Genomic DNA, 6,135 nt, shown 5'->3' with positions numbered 1-6,135 from the left:
CTCCATGAGGAGAATCTGTTTCATTCACTTTTTTATCCACTGCGCCTAGGCCTGAAACATGGCAGATACTTAGTAAATATTGAATAAATGAGAGAAAAGCAAGACAAGGATCAAAATGGAAGCATATTTACCTGGCACCACAAGCCTATATTGTACTACAGAGCAAGAGTAATCTTCACAGTCACATTTGCATTCCTACTGCGTTCCAGGCACCATTCAAAGCAATTTCCAAACCTGCACTTTTCCCAACAACCCTAAGTAGATGAGGATTTTGATGCCTAGATAAATAAGGCAACTTGCCAAAGGTAAGACATTTATTAATTTGATGCTTTCCTCCTCTTTGGTAGGGGAACTATGAGTGTTCACTATGTCTAACAAAATATATCACTTCATATTTTGCACAAAAGTACCACTAACATGCTTATGACAGACTTCAAGTTTGAGGCTTCAAGTTCTCTAAAACAAGTTTTAAAAAATCTTTAAATTAGAAAATATCATTTTATTTTAAATAACCATGCATCCTTTTTATGAGAAACCTGTTAAATTATTTTTCAGAACCTTTGCCAACATTATATAAATAATGTAAAATTTCAATGAAACTACCCTCCTTTATTCAAAATAGTTTCAAAGCCTTCTCAAGAAGGACAGATGGTGTTTTCATCATCTACAATAATATGAAGGATACCAAAGTCAGTTGAGGTGAGGCAAAGTACCAAGTTTCATAGAGCCAGGCCATTAATTTAAGATGCATAAAGAAATTTGTTCAGAATTGGGAATCTTTATAGAATCCCAAAAAACCCACAACATATTTAGCCATCCAAATTGTATCTCACAAGATGCTCAGTGCATTTCTATTTTTCTGCAAGAGATTAGTCAATATTTTGGTAATCAGATTTTGAGCAGGCAGTTTGAAGCTCTGCTTTTCACAGAGAAGGTGATCAGGATATATGTTGATGGCATGCTTTTAAATGGCAACACTTTCAGCTTCATCCTGAAGAAACATAAACCAGTTGATTAACTTTGTGTAAAAATTAATCCATGGCAATAGCACTGGAAGGAGTTATATAAAACTTAAACCAGTGAATGTATTTAGAGTGGTGGGATTTTTCCCCTGAATTTTGTGGAGATGCTGTATGTGCCATAGACAAAAATCAGGGAGAGATACGAGGTTTAACAACTCGTGCTGGTGGCAGCCTCAAGCATCTGGCTCATGTCTACCTGAACTCTTAGAAAGCAGCCATGTCACCCTGTGGCTACTCCCCCAGGCTATGATGTCTATTTTGGCTCAACACATGTGACACCAGTTAATAAGCTTTATTCTGTCCCAAAGCACAAAACTGTGTTCTTTGATTAGCCCAAGCTCTGTAAAAACCCTGTGCTCAGAAGCACATGATTGTGTTGGGTTCTTAAGAGCTTCCAGTGGAGCCCAGGGAGAGAAACCGGGATGCTGGGGGATGCGTTCTCCCCTACCCCTCACTGTGGGTGTCACACTGCTGGGGAAGAAATAAGGGAACAGCTGGAGCGAGGCACAGCCCTTAGCAGCAGAGCATGGTGTCAGAACCCAATTTGGCAAAGCCGAAAGTCGTTGGCAGTTACATCAGGAGTGCCAGGTCCTTTCCAGCTGCCAAGAGAGAGTGGCTGTGGGTGGATGGGTAGAACAAAGAGGCAAAGGGAACAACGCAAACCCATTTCCAAGGAGGGATGGGAGATACACGACAGAGAAGCTGCCCTCAGAGATGTGACACACGAGTGGCTACTCTGTGTGGGGAGGGAGGCAGTTGTCACAATCTGTACCAAGTGAATTTCAGGTAAGGTAAGGTTGCCATGCTCGAGGAACTGTGTACTTGACACAGTGGTAAACTTCTAAGGAAGCACTCTGACTCCACACAGGAGGTTTAGGAACTAGCACAGGGCTCCTAGCATCTCTGTGTCAGCATAGTCTTGGCCCCCAAAAGCAACCCATTAGAACTGCAAGGCTCTTGTGTGACTCCCAAGCCAGAAGAGGGCTCCTTGATTTTTAGAGAAACATGTTGGTAGGACTGCAGGGATCCACCAGGCTTACCAAAGCAGATTCAGTAGTCCCATTTGCCACATATGATCCCTTGAAAATGATATGTCTACATATGAATGAGTGATCTCCTGGTAGGAGGAATGAAATATTAGTATTTAGTATATTGACTCCTTTTGTTTGGTTCATTCTTATAGACCCTCCATGTAGAACTGCCACTAGGTGTCACGTCTTTGCAGGCACCTTCCTCTTTGCTTTTTTTCCCAGTACTCCTTGGTAATGGGCAGTTTGATCCTTTTGCCTTTTTGTTCTACCCACTCACTTGCAGTCTTTTTTTTTTTTTACTTTTTATTTGGCAGCCCAATAACAAGCAGTGGGTCCAAAAGAAACCAACTACAAAGCCTTGAAACAAATGTTTGTCTCAGTTTTATTTTACTAATCTCACCTCATTCTGCTTGTCCACATCACTGTGATACATACAACATTAAATTATACAGCTCTTTTCCATATTCTTCCCTGTAATTGTTACCTATTTCTTTGATCTTTCAATTTAGTCTCTTTTGAAGCAGAAAATAAAAATTCCTTAAAGATGGGGATGCATCTTTTATTATTTGGCATGCTATCTAATGTATAAAGGGTGAACTGTGGACAATAGTTACAGAGTTAACACCAGGTGTTTTTATTTCTTCACTCAGCGCCTGAGACAGGGCATGTACAATTAGACCTTTAAAAACCTTTTGTGATTTATGAGATGATTCTCTATGTGTTTTTGATTGTGAATCTATCTTAAACAAGTTGTTTGACCTTTTTCTTTTTTTAATGATAGAAATCCACTTTTTTTAAAAAAAGATTTTATTTATTTATTTGTCAGAGAGAGAGAGAGCACAAGCAGGGGGAGCGGCAGGCAGAAGGAGAAGCAGGCTCCCTGCTGAGTGGAGAGCCTGATGCGGGACTTGATTCCAGGACCCAGGGATCATGACCTGAGCCGAAGGCAGCTGCTTGACCAACTGAGCCACCCAGGTGTCCCTGTTTGACCTCTTTCAACACAGTTTTATTAACATACTTTGCAGATCTAGCTTTTTACGGTATAACAATAAAACCAACCCAACCCAAATCACTACTTTATGGTTTTTTCTAAAATCTTCCGGAAAAACAACAAAATATATTTGAATGAACAGTACTGATGTCATTAAATTTGAAAATAACTCCAAATGACTCTTTGGACATAGAGTATGCTCATCTTTGAAAACAATTCAGGAAGCTCTACTTGCGTCTCTTCACGTTGGTGGAAATGAATTGGTGCACTTTGCAGAAAGCACTTTGTTCTAAATTGAAGACTTTAGTTGGGATCAAATTAGATTATGTATGGGAAAGTGCCCTGTTAATTGGTCTATAAATATATGTCATTAGGATGAGTAATGATGATGGTCGTCATGGAACAGCCAAAATACATTTAGGCAGTGAGGAGCTGGGACCTCCCCGGGCACGGCTGACATTCATGAGATAACTAAACAACTAAGTGCCCCCAACCTAGTGCTTCTGAAACTTTAATGTGCATAGGAACCACCTGGAGAAATCGTTAAAATGCTGCTTCTGCTTCAAAAGCCTGGACTCAGGCCTGAGTGTCTTAATTTCTAACAAGCTTCCAGGTGATGCCAACACTGCTGATCCATGGAAAACACTTTGAGCAGCAAGGTGCTGAGCCTTCACAAAAGTTGCTGATTAGGAAGAAAAAAGAAAAAGGAAAGAGGATAAAGCCAAGGACTATGTTCTTCGAAGTGCAGCCCATCGATAATGGGCTCCTATTATATAACCTTGGTACCTTGCACCCCTAAACACACACACACACTCACCCCCACCCACCACCACCACCACCACCCCAGAAGTACCTGAACAATTCCAAACACGTTTGAGGTGAGAGGAGGAGGTGTTTGGGATGTAAGAAAATAAGCAGTCTAGGATCCTTTTAAGGATGTTTTTGATCACAGTCCCCCTAAAAGCTTCTTGAAAAGAAAAAAAAGAACAACTGTATTTCTGCTAAAATATTTTAAATTGACATTTAAAATTTTTTATCATAAATTTAAATAGCAGCCAAGGATGTTGTTTATGGCATACTACAAATATCTGTATTTTAAAATAAAGCTATTGTATCACTCTTCAGTGGAAACGTAAGATCCATAGTGATTTGAACACATCATCATCCATTTAAAACATTTATAAACAAGCTCCTCTCTAACAGTAATTTCATGTTGTTTTTTTCTCTTTCAACTTCCTATTTCACTTCTCTATAGATTTTTATCCTAATCTAATAGGCTTTTATATTGAAAGTCTTTTATTGGCTATCTTATGCTTCTTCACATCAAATATATATCCTATGACCATGTACGTAAAACAATTTGTTTTGGATTGGTTTATCATTATAAACACAAGTAACATTTGATTAGAACAGCATAAATTATGAATTTTGATAAACAATTATTACGTGACTATTAGTTGGCACAAATATCCCAAACAATACACAGAGGAGGCATAGAGCAGATTTATTGGGAAGTCTCATATCTGAGAGCCAGCAGAAGAGCATACAGGATCTCACCAGCTCTCATCCAGCAAGGAGAGGTGTTTAGGCCTAGGACCTCACCCAAGGCATTGGGAGGGGGCAGGGAGCCTTTATTTGACTATGTAACAATAGGCGCTTCCTAGGGGTAGGATGACTTTCTTAGAAAAGCGAAGAAGTTGGAGCCTAGGCTGGCATCAGCTAGAAGCCTCACCACTGTATTTTTGAGCTGGCTCATTGCTGGGCTGCCTAATGGGGTAAGGAGAGAGAGCCACTGAAGCCAGTTGGTGGACAAAGGATTTTTGTTTCTTGTCACCTAAAAAGGAAACATCTTTGGAGATATATTTCTTAATGAGATGGATGGGGGAGGATGTATTATGGTGCATTGAGTAAAGAAATTATTTAAAGGATTATTTCTGAATTTGGCAATAATTCTGAATTCAGAATTATTTCTGAATTTGGAAATATTAAGATTAGGAATAGGTAAGAGATAAGTCTTGTTAAAAATGGGAGGAAATTTGGAAAGAGGAGTATGAAAAGAGACCCTTGACATATTACCAAGTGAAAGAACCCTATTTGAAAAGGCTACATGCTGTATTATTGGCAAAACTGTGAAGCCAGTAAAAAGATCAGTGACTGCCAGGGATTAGTGGGGAGTGAGAGATGAACAGGCAGAGCAGGGGATTTTTAGGGCACTGAAACTACTCTGTAGGATACCATAATGGTGGATACATGTCCTTATACATTTGTTAAAACCCATACAATGTACACTACCAAGACTGAACTCTGATGTAAACTATGGGCCTTGGGTGATAATGATGTAGGTCAGTGTAGGTTCATCGACTATAACAAAGGTAGGACTCTGGTGGAAGAGGTTGATAGTTGGGGAGGCTGTGTGTATTGTAGAGACAGAGGGCATATATGGGAACTCTGTATTTTCTATTCAGTTTTTTTGTATACCTAAAACTCTTCTAAAAAATAAAGTCCAATAAAAAAGAGAGACCTCTGATGATTGACAGATGATTTTAGGAAAAAGTACATAGAAGTTGAAGATCTGGACATAGCCATGCTCATGTCCTATTTAGAAAGTCTTCATATACCTTCAGTTGTATCTGAAACCTAGTTTGAAGACCTCTGGTCTAAGGTTATGGGAGAGTGAATAGACAAGAAAAATGTAGGAAAGATGGGTTATTCATCTGAAAAAAAATGGTTTTGGGAAAACAGGGTAGTCATATGGAAAAAAGAATAAGGATGGATCTCTGCCTTATACCTCATCAAAAATTAAATTCTGAATGTATCAAAAATTTGAACATTAAAAAACCCTATAAATGTAATAGTAGAAACATGATCTGGACAGTGACAGGTATGGTTAGTGAGGTAGGCAATGAAACATACAGCTGGTTTGTGTAATTACAAGAGGGCTCACAGATCAGCATTGTCCTTGGTGTGTTAATATCCTGACTTGTGAAATAATACTAAGAATAATAGTTAACTTTTATTGAGCACTTACAATGTTCTGGACAATGTTCTAAGCTCTTTCCATGTATTAATCCATTTAATCTTCACAACAACC

The sequence above is a fragment of the Phoca vitulina genome, unplaced genomic scaffold (genome assembly GCF_004348235.1).
Source record: "Phoca vitulina isolate PV1807 unplaced genomic scaffold, GSC_HSeal_1.0 scaffold14, whole genome shotgun sequence".
Taxonomy (NCBI): domain Eukaryota; kingdom Metazoa; phylum Chordata; class Mammalia; order Carnivora; family Phocidae; genus Phoca; species Phoca vitulina.
This window is presented reverse-complemented; position numbering follows the sequence as displayed.